Consider the following 20,438-nt stretch of genomic DNA (forward strand, 5'->3'; position numbering starts at 1 on the left):
TCTAAAAGTCGTTAAAAAGAAGTTATAACTCTACGTTTTCTTTATGAAAAACTCCCTAGCATATTCTTGATTGTTGTTCATCGGTACTGGTCGCTAATGTAGAAGTACGGTCATTTTTTAGGTTCAACCGAAACTCAAGACCAAGGGTAAAAGTTTTACTGTGAGATGTACTTTTTATTCCTTCTATTAACCCAGAATCAATATCACTTATGTACTTGACATCCGAAATGGCATAGAAGACTCTCAGGATGGTCAAGTGGTCTATCGCACTGCGTTCAGGTCGAAGTCTACATTTGTAGGCGTGGGTTCGAATCCCACTTCTGATATAAGTTTGAAGATTAAGAAAGATGCTCCCTAAAGGTCGTTAAAAAGAAATTGCAACTCTACGTTGGCTTTATACAAAAACTCCCTAGCATATTCTTGACTGTTGTTCAATCGTACAGGTCGCTAATGTAGAAACACAGCCTCTTTTTAGGTTCAAAGGAATGGAAAGACCAAGGACTGGTGTTTTACTTTGAAATATAGTTGTTATTCCTTCTATTAATCCAGAATCAATATCACCTACATACTTGAAATTCAAAGTGGCGTAAAAGACAGTCAGGATGCCCGAGTGGTCTAAGGCGCTGCGTTCAGGTCGCAGTCTACATTCGTTGGCGTGGGTTCGAATCCCACTTCTGACATAAACTTGAAAATTAAGGAAGACGCTCTCTAAAAGTCGTTAAAAGGAAATTGCAACTCTACGTTTTCTTTATAAGAAAAACTCCCTAGCATATGCTTGATTGTTGTTCATTGGTACAGGTTGCTAATGTAGAAATACGGTCCTTTTTTAGGTTCAACCGAAACTCAAGACCAAGGGTTAAAGTTTTACTGTGAGATGTACTTTTTATTCCTTCTATTAATCCAGAATCAATATCACTTATGTACCTGACATTTGAAATGGCATAGAAGACTCTCAGGATAGACGAGTGGTCTATGGCGCTGCGTTCAGGTCGCAGTCTACATTCGTAGGCGTGGGTTCGAATCCCAGTTTTGATATAAACTTGAAGGTTAAGGAAGATGCCCTCTAAAAGTCGTTAAAAAGAAGTTACAACTCTACGTTTTCTTTATGAAAAAACTCCCTAGCATATTCTTGATTGTTGTTCATCGGTACTGGTCGCTAATGTAGAAGTACGGTCATTTTTTAGGTTCAACCGAAACTCAAGACCAAGGGTAAAAGTTTTACTGTGAGATGTACTTTTTATTCCTTCTATTAATCCAGAATCAATATCACTTATGTACTTGACATTCGAAATGGCATAGAAGACTCTCAGGATGGTCAAGTGGTCTATCGCACTGCGTTCAGGTCGAAGTCTACATTTGTAGGCGTGGGTTCGAATCCCACTTCTGACATAAGTTTGAAGATTAGAAAAGATGCTCTCTAAAGGTCGTTAAAAAGAAATTGCAACTCTACGTTGGCTTTATACAAAAACTCCCTAGCATATGCTTGACTGTTGTTCAATCGTACAGGTCGCTAATGTAGAAACACAGCCTCTTTTTAGGTTCAAAGGAATGTAAAGACCAAGGACTAGTGTTTTACTTTGAAATATAGTTGTTATTCCTTCTATTAATCCAGAATCAATATCACTTACATACTTGAAATTCAAAGTGGCGTAAAAGACAGTCAGGATGACCGAGTGGTCTAAGGCGCTGCGTTCAGGTCGCAGTGTACATTCGTAGGCGTGGGTTCGAATCCCACTTTTGACATAAACTTGAAATTTAAGGAAGATGCTCTCTAAAAGTCGTTAAAAGGAAATTGCAACTCTACGTTTTCTTTATAAAAAAAACTCCCTAGCATATGCTTGATTGTTGTTCATTGGTACAGGTTGCTAATGTAGAAATACGGTCCTTTTTTTGGTTCAACCGAAAGTCAAGACCAAGGGTTAAAGTTTTACTGTGAGATGTACTTTTTATTCCTTCTATTAATGCAGAATCAATATCACTTATGTACCTGACATTCGAAATGGCATAGAAGACTTTCAGGATGGCCGAGTGGTCTATGGCGCTGCGTTCAGGTCGCAGTCTACATTCGTAGGCGTGGGTTTGAATCCAACTTCTGACATAAACTTGAAGATTAAGGAAGATGCTCTCTAAAAGTCGTTAAAAAGGAGTTACAACTCTACGTTTTCTTTATAAAAAAGCTCCCTAGCATATTCTTGATTGCTGTTCAACCGTACAGTTCGCTAATGTAGAAATATGGCCCTATTTTAGGTTCACACAAAAGTCAAGACCAAGGGTTAAAGTTTTACTGTGAGATGTACTTTTTATTCCTTCTATTAATCCAGAATCAATATCACTTACATACTTGAAATTCAAAGTGGCGTAAAAGACAGTCAGGTTGGGCGAGTGGTCAATGGCGCTGCGTTCAGGTCGCAGTCTACATTCGCAGGCGTGGGTTCGAATCACACTTCTGACATTTAATTGGTGATTTAGAAGGATGCTCTTTAAAATGTGGAAAATGAAATTGCAACAGTAAGTTTCTTTATGAGAAGCCTTCCTATATTATCCTTTATGGTTGTTCAACCGTACAGATCGTTAATGTAGAAATACAGCCTCTTTTTAGGTTCAAACGAATGTAAAGACCAAAGACTAGTGTTTTTCCTTGAAATGTAGTTGTTATTCCTTCTATTAATCCAGAATCAATAACACTTACATACTTGAAATTCAAAGTGGCGTAAAAGACAGTCAGGATGACCGAGTGGTCTAAGGCGCTGCGTTCAGGTAGCAGTCTACATTCGTAGGCGTGGGTTCGAATCCCACTTCTGACATAAACTTGAAGATTAAGGAAGATGCTCTCTAAAAGTCGTTAAAAAGAAATTTGCAACTCTACGTTTTCTTTATAAAAAAACTTCCTAGCATATGCTTGATTGTTGTTCAATCGTACAGGTCGCTAATGTAGAAACATCGCCTCTTTTTAGGTTCAAACGAATGTAAAGACCAAAGACTAGTGTTTTACCTTGAAATATAGTTGCTATTCCTTCTATTAATCCAGAGTAAATATAACCTATATACTTGAAATTCAAGATGGCATAAAAGTCAGTCAGGATGGCCGAGTGGTCTAAGGCGCTGCGTTCAGGTCGCGGTCTACATTCGTAGGCGTGGGTTCGAATCCCACTTCTGAAATAAACTTGAACATTAAGGAAGATGCTCTCTAAAACTCGTTGAAGAGAAATTTTACCTTTGCGTTTTCTTTCTAAAGAACCTCCCTAGCATATTCTTGATATTTGTTTAACCGTACAGGTCGCTAATGTAGAAATACGGTCCTATTTTAGGTTCACACGAAAGTCAAGATCAAGGGGTAAAGTTTTACTGTGAGATATACTTTTTATTCCTTCTATTAATCCAGAATCAATATCACTTACATACTTGAAATTCAAAGTGGCGTAAAAGACAGTCAGGATGACCGAGTGGTCTAAGGCGCTGCGTTCAGGTCGCAGTCTACATTCGTAGGCGTGGGTTCGAATCCCACTTCTGACATAAACTTGAAAATTAAGGAAGATGCTCTCTAAAAGTCGTTAAAAGGAAATTGCAACTCTACGTTTTCTTTATAAAAAAAACTCCCTAGCATATGCTTGATTGTTGTTCATTGGTACAGGTTGCTAATGTAGAAATACGGTCCTTTTTTTGGTTCAACCGAAGGTCAAGACCAAGGGTTAAAGTTTTACTGTGAGATGTACTTTTTATTCCTTCTATTAATGCAGAATCAATATCACTTATGTACCTGACATTCGAAATGGCATAGAAGACTCTCAGGATGGCCGAGTGGTCTATGGCGCTGCGTTCAGGTCGCAGTCTACATTCGTAGGTGTGGGTTCGAATCCAACTTCTGACATAAACTTTAAGATTAAGGAAGATGCTCTCTAAAAGTCGTTAAAAAGGAGTTACAACTCTACGTTTTCTTTATAAAAAAACTCCCTAGCATATGCTTGATTGTTGTTCATCGGTACAGGTTGCTAATGTAGAAATGCGGTCCTTTTTTAGGTTCAACCGAAAGTCAAGACCAAGGCTTAAATTTGTACCGTGAAATATACTTGTTATTGCTTCTATTAATCCGGAATCAATATCACTTATGTACTTGACATTCGAAATGGCATAGAAGACTCTCAGGATGGCCGAGTGGTCTATGGCGCTGCGTTCAGGTCGCAGTCTACATTCGTTGGCGTAGGTTCGAATCCCACTTCTGACATAAATTTGAAGGTTAATGAAGATGCTCTCAAAATTTTTAAAGAGAAATTTCACCTGTACTTTTTCTTTCTCAAAAACCTCCCTAGCATATTCTTGATTGCTGTTCAACCGTACAGTTCGCTAATGTAGAAATATGGCCCTATTTTAGGTTCACACAAAAGTCAAGACCAAGGGTTAAAGTTTTACTGTGAGATGTACTTTTTATTCCTTGTATTAATCCAGAATCAATATCACTTACATACTTGAAATTCAAAGTGGCGTAAAAGACAGTCAGGATGGCCGAGTGGTCTAAGGCCCTGCTTTCAGGTCGCAGTCTACATTCGCAGGCGTGGGTTCGAATCCCACTTCTGACATAAACTTGAAGATTAAGGAAGATGCTCTCTAAAAGTCGTTAAAAAGAAGTTTCAACTCTACGTTTTCTTTATAAAAAAACTCTCTAGCATATGCTTGATTGTTGTTCAATGGTACAGGTCGCTAATGTAGAAACACAGCCTCTTTTTAGGTTCAAACGAATGTAAAGACCAAAGACTAGTGTTTTTCCTTGAAATGTAGTTGTTATTCCTTCTATTAATCCAGAATCAATAACACTTACATACTTGAAATTCAAAGTGGCGTAAAAGACAGTCAGGATGACCGAGTGGTCTAAGGCGCTGCGTTCAGGTAGCCGTCTACATTCGTAGGCGTGGGTTCGAATCCCACTTCTGACATAAACTTGAAGATTAAGGAAGATGCTCTCTAAAAGTCGTTAAAAAGAAATTTGCAACTCTACGTTTTCTTTATAAAAAAACTCCCTAGCATATGCTTGATTGTTGTTCAATCGTACAGGTCGCTAATGTAGAAACATCGCCCCTTTTTAGGTTCAAACGAATGTAAAGACCAAAAACTAGTGTTTTACCTTGAAATATAGTTGCTATTCCTTCTATTAATCCAGAGTAAATATCACCTATATACTTGAAATTCAAGATGGCATAAAAGTCAGTCAGGATGGCCGAGTGGTCTAAGGCGCTGCGTTCAGGTCGCGGTCTACATTCGTAGGCGTGGGTTCGAATCCCACTTCTGAAATAAACTTGAACATTAAGGAAGATGCTCTCTAAAACTCGTTGAAAAGAAATTTTACCTTTGCGTTTTCTTTCTAAAGAACCTCCCTAGCATATTCTTGATATTTGTTTAACCGTACAGGTCGCTAATGTAGAAATACGGTCCTATTTTAGGTTCACACGAAAGTCAAGATCAAGGGGTAAAGTTTTACTGTGAGATATACTTTTTATTCCTTCTATTAATCCATAATCAATATCACTTATATACTTGACATTTGATTTGGCGTAAAAGACAGTCAGGATGGCTGAGCGGTGTAAGGCACTGCGTTCATGTTGCAATCTACATTTGCAAGCGTTGGTTCGAATCCCACTTCTGACATTTAATTGGTGATTTAGAAGGATGCTCTCTAAAAGTCGTTAAAAAGAAGTTGCCACTCTACGTTTTCTTTATAAAAAAACTCCCTAGCATATGCTTGATTGTTGTTCAATGGTACAGGTCGCTAATGTAGAAACACAGCCTCGTTTTAGGTTCAAACGAATGTAAAGACCAAGGACTAGTGTTTTTCCTTGAAATATAGTTGTTATTCCTTGTATTAATCCAGAATCAATATCACTTACATACTTGAAATTCAAAGTGGCGTAAAAGACAGTCAGGATGGCCGAGTGGTCTAAGGCCCTGCTTTCAGGTCGCAGTCTACATTCGCAGGCGTGGGTTCGAATCCCACTTCTGACATAAACTTGAAGATTAAGGAAGATGCTCTCTAAAAGTCGTTAAAAAGAAGTTTCAACTCTACGTTTTCTTTATAAAAAAACTCCCTAGCATATGCTTGATTGTTGTTCAATGGTACAGGTCGCTAATGTAGAAACACAGCCTCTTTTTAGGTTCAAACGAATGTAAAGACCAAAGACTAGTGTTTTTCCTTGAAATGTAGTTGTTATTCCTTCTATTAATCCAGAATCAATAACACTTACATACTTGAAATTCAAAGTGGCGTAAAAGACAGTCAGGATGACCGAGTGGTCTAAGGCGCTGCGTTCAGGTAGCCGTCTATATTCGTAGGCGTGGGTTCGAATCCCACTTCTGACATAAACTTGAAGATTAAGGAAGATGCTCTCTAAAAGTCGTTAAAAAGAAATTTGCAACTCTACGTTTTCTTTATAAAAAAACTCCCTAGCATGTGCTTGATTGTTGTTCAATCGTACAGGTCGCTAATGTAGAAACATTGCCCCTTTTTAGGTTCAAACGAATGTAAAGACCAAAGACTAGTGTTTTACCTTGAAATATAGTTGCTATTCCTTCTATTAATCCAGAGTAAATATCACCTATATACTTGAAATTCAAGATGGCATAAAAGTCAGTCAGGATGGCCGAGTGGTCTAAGGCGCTGCGTTCAGGTCGCGGTCAACATTCGTAGGCGTGGGTTCGAATCCCACTTCTGAAATAAACTTGAACATTAAGGAAGATGCTCTCTAAAACTCGTTGAAGAGAAATTTTACCTTTGCGTTTTCTTTCTAAAGAACCTCCCTAGCATATTCTTGATATTTGTTTAACCGTACAGGTCGCTAATGTAGAAATACGGTCCTATTTTAGGTTCACACGAAAGTCAAGATCAAGGGGTAAAGTTTTACTGTGAGATATACTTTTTATTCCTTCTATTAATCCATAATCAATATCACTTATATACTTGACATTTGATTTGGCGTAAAAGACAGTCAGGATGGCTGAGCGGTGTAAGGCACTGCGTTCATGTTGCAATCTACATTTGTAGGCGTTGGTTCGAATCCCACTTCTGACATTTAATTGGTGATTTAGAAGGATGCTCTTTAAAATGTGGAAAATGAAATTGCAACAGTAAGTTTCTTTATGTGAAGCCTTCCTATATTATCCTTTATGGTTGTTCAACCGTACAGATCGTTAATGTAGAAACAAAGCCTCTTTTTAAGTTCAAACGAATGTAAAGACCAAGGACTAGTGTTTTTCCTTGAAATGTAGTTGTTATTCCTTCTATTAATCCAGAATCAATATCACTTACATACTTGAAATTCAAAGTGGCGTAAAAGACAGTCAGGATGACCGAGTGGTCTAAGGCGCTGCGTTCAGGTAGCAGTCTACATTCTTAGGCGTGGGTTCGAATCCCACTTCTGACATAAACTTGAAGATTAAGGAAGATGCTCTCTAAAAGTCGTTAAGAAGAAGTTGCAACTCTACGTTTTCTTTATAAAAAAACTCCCTAGCTTATGCTTGATTGTTGTTCAATGGTACAGGTCGCTAATGTAGAAACACAGCCTCTTTTTAGGTTCAAACGAATGTAAAGACCAAAGACTAGTGTTTTACCTTGAAATATAGTTGCTATTCCTTCTAATAATCCAGAATCAATATCAGTTATATACTTGACATTCTAATTGGCGTAAAAGACAGTCAGGATGGCTGAGCGGTGTAAGGCACTGCGTTCATGTTGCAATCTACATTTGCAAGCGTTGGTTCGAATCCCACTTCTGACATTTAATTGGTGATTTAGAAGGATGCTCTCTAAAAGTCGTTAAAAAGAAATTGCAACTCTACGTTTTCTTTATAAAAAAACTCCCTAGCATATGCTTGATTGTTGTTCAATGGTACAGGTCGCTAATCTAGAAACACAGCCTCGTTTTAGGTTCAAACGAATGTAAAGACCAAGGACTAGTGTTTTTCCTTGAAATATAGTTGTTATTCCTTGTATTAATCCAGAATCAATATCACTTACATACTTGAAATTCAAAGTGGCGTAAAAGACAGTCAGGATGGCCGAGTGGTCTAAGGCCCTGCTTTCAGGTCGCAGTCTACATTCGCAGGCGTGGGTTCGAATCCCACTTCTGACATAAACTTGAAGATTAAGGAAGATGCTCTCTAAAAGTCGTTAAAAAGAAGTTTCAACTCTACGTTTTCTTTATAAAAAAACTCTCTAGCATATGCTTGATTGTTGTTCAATGGTACAGGTCGCTAATGTAGAAACACAGCCTCTTTTTAGCTTCAAACGAATGTAAAGACCAAAGACTAGTGTTTTACCATGAAATATAGTTGTTATTCCTTCTATTATTCCAGAATCAAACTTACTTACATACTTGACATGCAATATGGCGAAAAATATAGTCAGGATGGGCGAGTGGTCTAAGGCGCTGCGTTCAGGTTGCAGTCTACATTCGTAAGCGTGGTTTCGAATCCCACTTCTGACATAAATTTGAAGGTTAAAGAAGATGGTCTCTAAAAGTCTTTAAAAACAAATTTCACCTGTGCGTTTTCTTACTAGAAAACCTCCCTAGCATATTCTTTATTGTTGTTCAACCGTACAGGTAGCTAATATAGAAATACGGTCCTACTTTAGGTTCACACGAAAGTGAAGACCAAGGGTTAAAGTTTTACTGTGAGATATACTTTTTATTCCTGCTGTTAATGTAGAATCAATATCACTTATATACTTGACATTCGAATTGGCGCAAAAGACAGTCAGGATGGCTGAGCGGTGTATGGCGCTGCGTTCAGGTCGCAATCTGCATTTGTAGGCGTGGGTTCGAATCCCACTTCTGACATGTAATTGCTGTTTAAGAAGGATTCTCTTTAAAATGTGGAAAATAAAATTGCAGCAGTAAGTGTTCTTTATCAGAAACCTTCCTATAATATCCTTTATGGTTGTTCAACCGTACAGGTCGTTAATGTAGAAACACAGCCTCCTCTTAGGTTCAAACGAAAGTCAGACCAAAGACTAGTGTTTTACCTTGAAATATAATTGTTAATCCTTCTATTAATCCAGAATCAATATCACTTACATACTTGAAATTGAAAGTGGCGTAAAAGACAGTCAGGATTGCCGAATGGTCTAAGGCGCTGCGTTCAGGTCGCAGTGTACATTCGTAGGCGTGGTTTCGAATCCCACTTCTGACATGTAATTGGTGATTAAGAAGGATGCTCTTTAAAGTGTGGAGAATGAAATTGCAACAGTAAGTGTTCTTTATGAGAAGCCTTCCTATATTATCCTTTATGGTTGTTCAACCGTACAGATCGTTAATGTAGAAACAAAGCCTCTTTTTAGGTTCAAACGAATGTAAAGACCAAGGACTAGTGTTTTTCCTTGAAATGTAGTTGTTATTCCTTCTATTAATCCAGAATCAATATCACTTACATACTTGAAATTCAAAGTGGCGTAAAAGACAGTCAGGATGACCGAGTGGTCTAAGGCGCTGCGTTCAGGTAGCAGTCTACATTCTTAGGCGTGGGTTCGAATCCCACTTCTGACATAAACTTGAAGATTAAGGAAGATGCTCTCTAAAAGTCGTTAAGAAGAAGTTGCAACTCTACGTTTTCTTTATAAAAAAACTCCCTAGCTTATGCTTGATTGTTGTTCAATGGTACAGGTCGCTAATGTAGAAACACAGCCCCTTTTTAGGTTCAAACGAATGTAAAGACCAAAGACTAGTGTTTTACCTTGAAATATAGTTGCTATTCCTTCTAATAATCCAGAATCAATATCAGTTATATACTTGACATTCTAATTGGCGTAAAAGTCAGTCAGGATGGCTGAGCGGTGTAAGGCACTGCGTTCATGTTGCAATCTACATTTGCAAGCGTTGGTTCGAATCCCACTTCTGACATTTAATTGGTGATTTAGAAGGATGCTCTCTAAAAGTCGTTAAAAAGAAGTTGCAACTCTACGTTTTCTTTATAAAAAAACTCCCTAGCATATGCTTGATTGTTGTTCAATGGTACAGGTCGCTAATGTAGAAACACAGCCTCGTTTTAGGTTCAAACGAATGTAAAGACCAAGGACTAGTGTTTTTCCTTGAAATATAGTTGTTATTCCTTTTATTAATCCAGAATCAATATCACTTACATACTTGAAATTCAAAGTGGCGTAAAAGACAGTCAGGATGGCCGAGTGGTCTAAGGCCCTGCTTTCAGGTCGCAGTCTACATTCGCAGGCGTGGGTTCGAATCCCACTTCTGACATAAACTTGAAGATTAAGGAAGATGCTCTCTAAAAGTCGTTAAAAAGAAGTTTCAACTCTACGTTTTCTTTATAAAAAAACTCTCTAGCATATGCTTGATTGTTGTTCAATGGTACAGGTCGCTAATGTAGAAACACAGCCTCTTTTTAGGTTCAAACGAATGTAAAGACCAAAGACTAGTGTTTTACCATGAAATATAGTTGTTATTCCTTCTATTATTCCAGAATCAAAATTACTTACATACTTGACATGCAATATGGCGAAAAATATAGTCAGGATGGGCGAGTGGTCTAAGGCGCTGCGTTCAGGTTGCAGTCTACATTCGTAAGCGTGGTTTCGAATCCCACTTCTGAAATAAACTTGAACATTAAGGAAGATGCTCTCTAAAACTCGTTGAAGAGAAATTTTACCTTTTCGTTTTCTTTCTAAAGAACCTCCCTAGCATATTCTTGATATATGTTTAACCGTACAGGTCGCTAATGTAGAAATACGGTCCTATTTTAGGTTCACACGAAAGTCAAGATCAAGGGGTAAAGTTTTACTGTGAGATATACTTTTTATTCCTTCTATTAATCCATAATCAATATCACTTATATACTTGACATTTGATTTGGCGTAAAAGACAGTCAGGATGGCTGAGCGGTGTAAGGCACTGCGTTCATGTTGCAATCTACATTTGTAGGCGTTGGTTCGAATCCCACTTCTGACATTTAATTGGTGATTTAGAAGGATGCTCTTTAAAATGTGGAAAATGAAATTGCAACAGTAAGTTTCTTTATGAGAAGCCTTCCTATATTATCCTTTATGGTTGTTCAACCGTACAGATCGTTAATGTAGAAACAAAGCCTCTTTTTAAGTTCTAACGAATGTAAAGACCAAGGACTAGTGTTTTTCCTTGAAATGTAGTTGTTATTCCTTCTATTAATCCAGAATCAATATCACTTACATACTTGAAATTCAAAGTGGCGTAAAAGACAGTCAGGATGACCGAGTGGTCTAAGGCGCTGCGTTCAGGTAGCAGTCTACATTCTTAGGCGTGGGTTCGAATCCCACTTCTGACATAAACTTGAAGATTAAGGAAGATGCTCTCTAAAAGTCGTTAAGAAGAAGTTGCAACTCTACGTTTTCTTTATAAAAAAACTCCCTAGCTTATGCTTGATTGTTGTTCAATGGTACAGGTCGCTAATGTAGAAACACAGCCTCTTTTTAGGTTCAAACGAATGTAAAGACCAAAGACTAGTGTTTTACCTTGAAATATAGTTGCTATTCCTTCTAATAATCCAGAATCAATATCAGTTATATACTTGACATTCTAATTGGCGTAAAAGACAGTCAGGATGGCTGAGCGGTGTAAGGCACTGCGTTCATGTTGCAATCTACATTTGCAAGCGTTGGTTCGAATCCCACTTCTGACATTTAATTGGTGATTTAGAAGGATGCTCTCTAAAAGTCGTTAAAAAGAAGTTGCAACTCTACGTTTTCTTTATAAAAAAACTCCCTAGCATATGCTTGATTGTTGTTCAATGGTACAGGTCGCTAATGTAGAAACACAGCCTCGTTTTAGGTTCAAACGAATGTAAAGACCAAGGACTAGTGTTTTTCCTTGAAATATAGTTGTTATTCCTTGTATTAATCCAGAATCAATATCACTTACATACTTGAAATTCAAAGTGGCGTAAAAGACAGTCAGGATGGCCGAGTGGTCTAAGGCCCTGCTTTCAGGTCGCAGTCTACATTCGCAGGCGTGGGTTCGAATCCCACTTCTGACATAAACTTGAAGATTAAGGAAGATGCTCTCTAAAAGTCGTTAAAAAGAAGTTTCAACTCTACGTTTTCTTTATAAAAAAACTCTCTAGCATATGCTTGATTGTTGTTCAATGGTACAGGTCGCTAATGTAGAAACACAGCCTCTTTTTAGGTTCAAACGAATGTAAAGACCAAAGACTAGTGTTTTTCCTTGAAATGTAGTTGTTATTCCTTCTATTAATCCAGAATCAATAACACTTACATACTTGAAATTCAAAGTGGCGTAAAAGACAGTCAGGATGACCGAGTGGTCTAAGGCGCTGCGTTCAGGTAGCCGTCTATATTCGAAGGCGTGGGTTCGAATCCCACTTCTGACATAAACTTGAAGATTAAGGAAGATGCTCTCTAAAAGTCGTTAAAAAGAAATTTGCAACTCTACGTTTTCTTTATAAAAAAACTCCCTAGCATGTGCTTGATTGTTGTTCAATCGTACAGGTCGCTAATGTAGAAACATTGCCCCTTTTTAGGTTCAAACGAATGTAAAGACCAAAGACTAGTGTTTTACCTTGAAATATAGTTGCTATTCCTTCTATTAATCCAGAGTAAATATCACCTATATACTTGAAATTCAAGATGGCATAAAAGTCAGTCAGGATGGCCGAGTGGTCTAAGGCGCTGCGTTCAGGTCGCGGTCTACATTCGTAGGCGTGGGTTCGAATCCCACTTCTGAAATAAACTTGAACATTAAGGAAGATGCTCTCTAAAACTCGTTGAAGAGAAATTTTACCTTTGCGTTTTCTTTCTAAAGAACCTCCCTAGCATATTCTTGATATTTGTTTAACCGTACAGGTCGCTAATGTAGAAATACGGTCCTATTTTAGGTTCACACGAAAGTCAAGATCAAGGGGTAAAGTTTTACTGTGAGATATACTTTTTATTCCTTCTATTAATCCATAATCAATATCACTTATATACTTGACATTTGATTTGGCGTAAAAGACAGTCAGGATGGCTGAGCGGTGTAAGGCACTGCGTTCATGTTGCAATCTACATTTGTAGGCGTTGGTTCGAATCCCACTTCTGACATTTAATTGGTGATTTAGAAGGATGCTCTTTAAAATGTGGAAAATGAAATTGCAACAGTAAGTTTCTTTATGAGAAGCCTTCCTATATTATCCTTTATGGTTGTTCAACCGTACAGATCGTTAATGTAGAAACAAAGCCTCTTTTTAAGTTCAAACGAATGTAAAGACCAAGGACTAGTGTTTTTCCTTGAAATGTAGTTGTTATTCCTTCTATTAATCCAGAATCAATATCACTTACATACTTGAAATTCAAAGTGGCGTAAAAGACAGTCAGGATGACCGAGTGGTCTAAGGCGCTGCGTTCAGGTAGCAGTCTACATTCTTAGGCGTGGGTTCGAATCCCACTTCTGACATAAACTTAAAGATTAAAGAAGATGCTCTCTAAAAGTCGTTAAGAAGAAGTTGCAACTCTACGTTTTCTTTATAAAAAAACTCCCTAGCTTATGCTTGATTGTTGTTCAATGGTACAGGTCGCTAATGTAGAAACACAGCCTCTTTTTAGGTTCAAACGAATGTAAAGACCAAAGACTAGTGTTTTACCTTGAAATATAGTTGCTATTCCTTCTAATAATCCAGAATCAATATCAGTTATATACTTGACATTCTAATTGGCGTAAAAGACAGTCAGGATGGCTGAGCGGTGTAAGGCACTGCGTTCATGTTGCAATCTACATTTGCAAGCGTTGGTTCGAATCCCACTTCTGACATTTAATTGGTGATTTAGAAGGATGCTCTCTAAAAGTCGTTAAAAAGAAGTTGCAACTCTACGTTTTCTTTATAAAAAAACTCCCTAGCATATGCTTGATTGTTGTTCAATGGTACAGGTCGCTAATCTAGAAACACAGCCTCGTTTTAGGTTCAAACGAATGTAAAGACCAAGGACTAGTGTTTTTCCTTGAAATATAGTTGTTATTCCTTGTATTAATCCAGAATCAATATCACTTACATACTTGAAATTCAAAGTGGCGTAAAAGACAGTCAGGATGGCCGAGTGGTCTAAGGCCCTGCTTTCAGGTCGCAGTCTACATTCGCAGGCGTGGGTTCGAATCCCACTTCTGACATAAACTTGAAGATTAAGGAAGATGCTCTCTAAAAGTCGTTAAAAAGAAGTTTCAACTGTACGTTTTCTTTATAAAAAAACTCTCTAGCATATGCTTGATTGTTGTTCAATGGTACAGGTTGCTAATGTAGAAACACAGCCTCTTTTTAGGTTCAAACGAATGTAAAGACCAAAGACTAGTGTTTTACCATGAAATATAGTTGTTATTCCTTCTATTATTCCAGAATCAAAATTACTTACATACTTGACATGCAATATGGCGAAAAATATAGTCAGGATGGGCGAGTGGTCTAAGGCGCTGCGTTCAGGTTGCAGTCTACATTCGTAAGCGTGGTTTCGAATCCCACTTCTGACATAAATTTGAAGGTTAAAGAAGATGGTCTCTAAAAGTCTTTAAAAACAAATTTCACCTGTGCGTTTTCTTACTAGAAAACCTCCCTAGCATATTCTTTATTGTTGTTCAACCGTACAGGTAGCTAATATAGAAATACGGTCCTACTTTAGGTTCACACGAAAGTGAAGACCAAGGGTTAAAGTTTTACTGTGAGATATACTTTTTATTCCTGCTGTTAATGTAGAATCAATATCACTTATATACTTGACATTCGAATTGGCGCAAAAGACAGTCAGGATGGCTGAGCGGTGTATGGCGCTGCGTTCAGGTCGCAATCTGCATTTGTAGGCGTGGGTTCGAATCCCACTTCTGACATGTAATTGCTGTTTAAGAAGGATTCTCTTTAAAATGTGGAAAATAAAATTGCAGCAGTAAGTGTTCTTTATCAGAAACCTTCCTATAATATCCTTTATGGTTTTTCAACCGTACAGGTCGTTAATGTAGAAACACAGCCTCCTCTTAGGTTCAAACGAAAGTCAGACCAAAGACTAGTGTTTTACCTTGAAATATAATTGTTAATCCTTCTATTAATCCAGAATCAATATCACTTACATACTTGAAATTGAAAGTGGCGTAAAAGACAGTCAGGATTGCCGAATGGTCTAAGGCGCTGCGTTCAGGTCGCAGTGTACATTCGTAGGCGTGGTTTCGAATCCCACTTCTGACATGTAATTGGTGATTAAGAAGGATGCTCTTTAAAGTGTGGAGAATGAAATTGCAACAGTAAGTGTTCTTTATGAGAAACCTTCCTATAATATCCTTTATGGTTGTTTAACCGTACAGGTCGTTAATGTAGAAGCACGGCCTCTTTTTAGATTCAAACGAATGTAAAGACCAAGGACTAGTGTTTCACCTTGAAATACAGTTGTTATTCCTTTTATTAATCCAGAATCAATATCACTTACATACTTGAAATTCAAAGTGACGTAAAAGACAGTCAGGAAGGCCGAGTGGTCTAAGGCGCTGCGCCCAGGTCGCAGTCTACATTCGTAGGCGTGGGTTCGAATCCCACTTCTGACATAAACTTGAAGATTAAGGAAGATGCTCTCTAAAAGTCGTTAAAAAGAAGTTGCAACTCTACGTTCTCTTTATAAGAAAACTCCCTAGCATATTCTTGATTGTTGTTCAAACGTACAGGTCGCCAATGTAGAAATAATGTCCTATTTTACGTTCACACGAAAGTCAAGACCAAGGGTTAAAGTTTCACTGTGAGATATACTTTTTATTCCTTCTATTAATCCAGAATCAATATCACTTATATACTTGACATTTGATTTGGCGTAAAAGACAGTCAGGATGGCTGAGCGGTGTAAGGCACTGCGTTCATGTTGCAATCTACATTTGTAGGCGTTGGTTCGAATCCCACTTCTGACATTTAATTGGTGATTTAGAAGGATGCTCTTTAAAATGTGGAAAATGAAATTGCAACAGTAAGTTTCTTTATGAGAAGCCTTCCTATATTATCCTTTATGGTTGTTCAACCGTACAGATCGTTAATGTAGAAACAAAGCCTCTTTTTAGGTTCAAACGAATGTAAAGACCAAGGACTAGTGTTTTTCCTTGAAATGTAGTTGTTATTCCTTCTATTAATCCAGAATCAATATCACTTACATACTTGAAATTCAAAGTGGCGTAAAAGACAGTCAGGATGACCGAGTGGTCTAAGGCGCTGCGTTCAGGTAGCAGTCTACATTCTTAGGCGTGGGTTCGAATCCCACTTCTGACATAAACTTGAAGATTAAGGAAGATGCTCTCTAAAAGTCGTTAAGAAGAAGTTGCAACTCTACGTTTTCTTTATAAAAAAACTCCCTAGCTTATGCTTGATTGTTGTTCAATGGTACAGGTCGCTAATGTAGAAACACAGCCCCTTTTTAGGTTCAAACGAATGTAAAGACCAAAGACTAGTGTTTTACCTTGAAATATAGTTGCTATTCCTTCTAATAATCCAGAATCAATATCAGTTATATACTTGACATTCTAATTGGCGTAAAAGACAGTCAGGATGGCTGAGCGGTGTAAGGCACTGCGTTCATGTTGCAATCTACATTTGCAAGCGTTGGTTCGAATCCCACTTCTGACATTTAATTGGTGATTTAGAAGGATGCTCTCTAAAAGTCGTTAAAAAGAAGTTGCAACTCTACGTTTTCTTTATAAAAAAACTCCCTAGCATATGCTTGATTGTTGTTCAATGGTACAGGTCGCTAATGTAGAAACACAGCCTCGTTTTAGGTTCAAACGAATGTAAAGACCAAGGACTAGTGTTTTTCCTTGAAATATAGTTGTTATTCCTTGTATTAATCCAGAATCAATATCACTTACATACTTGAAATTCAAAGTGGCGTAAAAGACAGTCAGAATGGCCGAGTGGTCTAAGGCCCTGCTTTCAGGTCGCAGTCTACATTCGCAGGCGTGGGTTCGAATCCCACTTCTGACATAAACTTGAAGATTAAGGAAGATGCTCTCTAAAAGTCGTTAAAAAGAAGTTTCAACTCTACGTTTTCTTTATAAAAAAACTCTCTAGCATATGCTTGATTGTTGTTCAATGGTACAGGTCGCTAATGTAGAAACACAGCCTCTTTTTAGGTTCAAACGAATGTAAAGACCAAAGACTAGTGTTTTACCATGAAATATAGTTGTTATTCCTTCTATTATTCCAGAATCAAAATTACTTACATACTTGACATGCAATATGGCGAAAAATATAGTCAGGATGGGCGAGTGGTCTAAGGCGCTGCGTTCAGGTTGCAGTCTACATTCGTAAGCGTGGTTTCGAATCCCACTTCTGACATAAATTTGAAGGTTAAAGAAGATGGTCTCTAAAAGTCTTTAAAAACAAATTTCACCTGTGCGTTTTCTTACTAGAAAACCTCCCTAGCATATTCTTTATTGTTGTTCAACCGTACAGGTAGCTAATATAGAAATACGGTCCTACTTTAGGTTCACACGAAAGTGAAGACCAAGGGTTAAAGTTTTACTGTGAGATATACTTTTTATTCCTGCTGTTAATGTAGAATCAATATCACTTATATACTTGACATTCGAATTGGCGCAAAAGACAGTCAGGATGGCTGAGCGGTGTATGGCGCTGCGTTCAGGTCGCAATCTGCATTTGTAGGCGTGGGTTCGAATCCCACTTCTGACATGTAATTGCTGTTTAAGAAGGATTCTCTTTAAAATGTGGAAAATAAAATTGCAGCAGTAAGTGTTCTTTATCAGAAACCTTCCTATAATATCCTTTATGGTTGTTCAACCGTACAGGTCGTTAATGTAGAAACACAGCCTCCTCTTAGGTTCAAACGAAAGTCAGACCAAAGACTAGTGTTTTACCTTGAAATATAATTGTTAATCCTTCTATTAATCCAGAATCAATATCACTTACATACTTGAAATTCAAAGTGGCGTAAAAGACAGTCAGGATTGCCGAATGGTCTAAGGCGCTGCGTTCAGGTCGCAGTGTACATTCGTAGGCGTGGTTTCGAATCCCACTTCTGACATGTAATTGGTGATTAAGAAGGATGCTCTTTAAAGTGTGAAGAATGAAATTGCAGCAGTATGTGTTCTTTATGAGAAACCTTCCTATAATATCCTTTATGGTTGTTTAACCGTACAGGTCGTTAATGTAGAAGCACAGCCTCTTTTTAGATTCAAACGAATGTAAAGACCAAGGACTAGTGTTTCACCTTGAAATACAGTTGTTATTCCTTTTATTAATCCAGAATCAATATCACTTACATACTTGAAATTCAAAGTGGCGTAAAAGACAGTCAGGAAGGCGAGTGGTCTAAGGCGCTGCGCCCAGGTCGCAGTCTACATTCGTAGGCGTGGGTTCGAATCCCACTTCTGACATAAACTTGAAGATTAAGGAAGATGCTCTCTAAAAGTCGTTAAAAAGAAGTTGCAACTCTACGTTCTCTTTATAAGAAAACTCCCTAGCATATTCTTGATTGTTGTTCAAACGTACAGGTCGCTAATGTAGAAATAATGTCCTATTTTACGTTCACACGAAAGTCAAGACCAAGGGTTAAAGTTTCACTGTGAGATATACTTTTTATTCCTTCTATTAATCCAGAATAAATATCACTTACATACTTGAAATCCAAAGTGGCGTAAAAGACAGTCAGGATTGCCGAATGGTCTAAGGCGCTGCGTTCAGGTCGCAGTGTACATTCGTAGGCGTGGTTTCGAATCCCACTTCTGACATGTAATTGGTGATTAAGAAGGATGTTCTTTGAAATGTGGAGAATGAAATTGCAACAGTAAGTGTTCTTTTTGAGAAACCTTCCTATAATATCCTTTATGGTTGTTCAACCATACAGGTCGTTAATGTGGAAGCACGGCCTCTTTTTAGATTCAAACGAATGTAAAGACAGAGGACTAGTGTTTTACCTTGAAATACAGTTGTTATTCCTTTTATTAATCCAGAATCAATATCACTTACATACTTGAAATTCAAAGTGGCGTAAAAGACAGTCAGGAAGGCCGAGTGGTCTAAGGCGCTGCGTCCAGGTCGCAGTCTACATTCGTAGGCGTGGGTTCGAATCCCACTTCTGACATAAAGTTGAAGATTAAGGAAGATGCTCTCCAAAAGTCGTTAAAAAGAAGTTGCAACTCTACGTTCTCTTTATAAAAAAACTCCCTAGCATATTCTTGATTGTTGTTCAACCGTAGAGGTTGCCAATGTAGAAATAATGTCCTATTTTAGGTTCACACGAAAGTCAAGACCAAGGGTTAAAGTTTTACTGTGAGATATACTTTTTATTCCCTTTATTAATCCAGAATAAATATCACTTACATACTTGAAATTCAAGGTGGCGTAAAAGGTAGTCAGGATGGCCGAGTGGTCTAAGGCGCTGCGTTGAGGTCGCAGCGTACATTCGTAGGCGTGGTTTCGAATCCCACTTCTCACATGTAATTGGTGATTAAGAAGGATGCTCTTTAAAATGTGGAAAATGAAATTGCATCAGTAAGTGTTCTTTATAAGAAACCTTCCTATAATATCCTTTATGGTTGTTCAACCGTACAGGTCGTTAATGTAGAAGCACGGCTTCTTTTTAGATTCAAACGAATGTAAAGACCAAGGACTAGTGTTTTACCTTGAAATGTAGTTTTCAATCCTTCTATTAATCCAAAATCAATATCACTTACATACGTGAAATTCAAAGTGGCGTAAATGTCAGACAGGATGGCCGAGTGGTCTAAGGCGCTGCGTTCAGGTCGCAGTCTACATTCGTAGGCGTGGGTTCGAATCCCACTTCTGACAAAAACTTGAAGATGAAGGAAGATGTGCTCTAAAAGTCGTTAAAAAGAAGTTGCAACTCTACGTTTTCGTTATAAAAAAACTCCCTATAATATGCTTCATTGTTGCTCAACTGTACAGGTCTTTAATGTAGAAGCACGGTCCTTTTTCCATGCTCAAACGAAAGTCAAGACCAAGGATTAATGCTTTTCCATGAAATTTAGTTGTTATTCCTTCTATTAATCCAGAATCAGTATTACTTACATACTTGAAATTCAAAGTGGCGTAAAAGGCAGTCAGGATGGCCGAGTGGTCTAAGGCGCTGCGTTCAGGTCGCAGTCTACATTCGTAGTCGTGGTTTCGAATCCCACTGCTGACATGTAATTGGTGATTAAGAAGGATGCTTTTTAAAATGTGGAAATGAAATTGCAACAGTAAGTGTTCTTTATGAGAAATCTTCCCATAAGATCCTTTATTGTTGTTCAACCATACAGGTCGTTAATGTAGAAGCACGGCCTCTTCTTAGATTCAAACGAATGTATAGACCAAGGACTAGTGTTTTACCTTGAAATATAGCTGTTATTTCTTTTATTAATCCAGAATCAATATCACTTACATACTTAAAATTCAAAGTAGCGTAAAAGACAGTCAGAAAAGCCGAGTGGTGTAAGGCGCTGCGTTCA

General features: G+C 37.9%; 20 non-coding genes across 20 annotated transcripts; all 20 read left to right on the forward strand.

The window, feature by feature from the left end:
• Nucleotides 1–596: 596 nt before the first annotated feature.
• Nucleotides 597–680, forward strand: Trnal-cag (transfer RNA leucine (anticodon CAG)). The gene has a single exon. It is a non-coding gene; the product is annotated as a tRNA-Leu (tRNA).
• Nucleotides 681–1,659: 979 nt separating this feature from the next.
• Nucleotides 1,660–1,743, forward strand: Trnal-cag (transfer RNA leucine (anticodon CAG)). The gene has a single exon. It is a non-coding gene; the product is annotated as a tRNA-Leu (tRNA).
• Nucleotides 1,744–2,720: 977 nt separating this feature from the next.
• Nucleotides 2,721–2,804, forward strand: Trnal-cag (transfer RNA leucine (anticodon CAG)). The gene has a single exon. It is a non-coding gene; the product is annotated as a tRNA-Leu (tRNA).
• Nucleotides 2,805–3,075: 271 nt separating this feature from the next.
• Trnal-cag (transfer RNA leucine (anticodon CAG)) lies at nucleotides 3,076–3,159 on the forward strand. Its single transcript has one exon. It is a non-coding gene; the product is annotated as a tRNA-Leu (tRNA).
• Nucleotides 3,160–3,429: 270 nt separating this feature from the next.
• Nucleotides 3,430–3,513, forward strand: Trnal-cag (transfer RNA leucine (anticodon CAG)). The gene has a single exon. It is a non-coding gene; the product is annotated as a tRNA-Leu (tRNA).
• A 1,686-nt stretch (nucleotides 3,514–5,199) lies between these two features.
• On the forward strand, nucleotides 5,200–5,283 carry Trnal-cag (transfer RNA leucine (anticodon CAG)). The gene has a single exon. It is a non-coding gene; the product is annotated as a tRNA-Leu (tRNA).
• A 1,333-nt stretch (nucleotides 5,284–6,616) lies between these two features.
• Trnal-cag (transfer RNA leucine (anticodon CAG)) lies at nucleotides 6,617–6,700 on the forward strand. The gene has a single exon. It is a non-coding gene; the product is annotated as a tRNA-Leu (tRNA).
• A 2,038-nt stretch (nucleotides 6,701–8,738) lies between these two features.
• On the forward strand, nucleotides 8,739–8,822 carry Trnal-cag (transfer RNA leucine (anticodon CAG)). Its single transcript has one exon. It is a non-coding gene; the product is annotated as a tRNA-Leu (tRNA).
• Nucleotides 8,823–9,090: 268 nt separating this feature from the next.
• On the forward strand, nucleotides 9,091–9,174 carry Trnal-cag (transfer RNA leucine (anticodon CAG)). The gene has a single exon. It is a non-coding gene; the product is annotated as a tRNA-Leu (tRNA).
• Nucleotides 9,175–12,628: 3,454 nt separating this feature from the next.
• Nucleotides 12,629–12,712, forward strand: Trnal-cag (transfer RNA leucine (anticodon CAG)). Its single transcript has one exon. It is a non-coding gene; the product is annotated as a tRNA-Leu (tRNA).
• A 2,038-nt stretch (nucleotides 12,713–14,750) lies between these two features.
• Trnal-cag (transfer RNA leucine (anticodon CAG)) lies at nucleotides 14,751–14,834 on the forward strand. The gene has a single exon. It is a non-coding gene; the product is annotated as a tRNA-Leu (tRNA).
• A 268-nt stretch (nucleotides 14,835–15,102) lies between these two features.
• Trnal-cag (transfer RNA leucine (anticodon CAG)) lies at nucleotides 15,103–15,186 on the forward strand. Its single transcript has one exon. It is a non-coding gene; the product is annotated as a tRNA-Leu (tRNA).
• A 269-nt stretch (nucleotides 15,187–15,455) lies between these two features.
• Trnal-cag (transfer RNA leucine (anticodon CAG)) lies at nucleotides 15,456–15,539 on the forward strand. Its single transcript has one exon. It is a non-coding gene; the product is annotated as a tRNA-Leu (tRNA).
• Nucleotides 15,540–17,577: 2,038 nt separating this feature from the next.
• On the forward strand, nucleotides 17,578–17,661 carry Trnal-cag (transfer RNA leucine (anticodon CAG)). Its single transcript has one exon. It is a non-coding gene; the product is annotated as a tRNA-Leu (tRNA).
• A 268-nt stretch (nucleotides 17,662–17,929) lies between these two features.
• On the forward strand, nucleotides 17,930–18,013 carry Trnal-cag (transfer RNA leucine (anticodon CAG)). Its single transcript has one exon. It is a non-coding gene; the product is annotated as a tRNA-Leu (tRNA).
• Nucleotides 18,014–18,635: 622 nt separating this feature from the next.
• Trnal-cag (transfer RNA leucine (anticodon CAG)) lies at nucleotides 18,636–18,719 on the forward strand. Its single transcript has one exon. It is a non-coding gene; the product is annotated as a tRNA-Leu (tRNA).
• A 269-nt stretch (nucleotides 18,720–18,988) lies between these two features.
• Trnal-cag (transfer RNA leucine (anticodon CAG)) lies at nucleotides 18,989–19,072 on the forward strand. Its single transcript has one exon. It is a non-coding gene; the product is annotated as a tRNA-Leu (tRNA).
• A 270-nt stretch (nucleotides 19,073–19,342) lies between these two features.
• Trnal-gag (transfer RNA leucine (anticodon GAG)) lies at nucleotides 19,343–19,426 on the forward strand. Its single transcript has one exon. It is a non-coding gene; the product is annotated as a tRNA-Leu (tRNA).
• Nucleotides 19,427–19,695: 269 nt separating this feature from the next.
• On the forward strand, nucleotides 19,696–19,779 carry Trnal-cag (transfer RNA leucine (anticodon CAG)). Its single transcript has one exon. It is a non-coding gene; the product is annotated as a tRNA-Leu (tRNA).
• Nucleotides 19,780–20,050: 271 nt separating this feature from the next.
• Trnal-cag (transfer RNA leucine (anticodon CAG)) lies at nucleotides 20,051–20,134 on the forward strand. The gene has a single exon. It is a non-coding gene; the product is annotated as a tRNA-Leu (tRNA).
• The last annotated feature ends 304 nt before the right edge of the window (nucleotides 20,135–20,438 follow it).

The sequence above is a fragment of the Hydractinia symbiolongicarpus genome, chromosome 4, assembly GCF_029227915.1.
Source record: "Hydractinia symbiolongicarpus strain clone_291-10 chromosome 4, HSymV2.1, whole genome shotgun sequence".
NCBI lineage: Eukaryota > Metazoa > Cnidaria > Hydrozoa > Anthoathecata > Hydractiniidae > Hydractinia > Hydractinia symbiolongicarpus.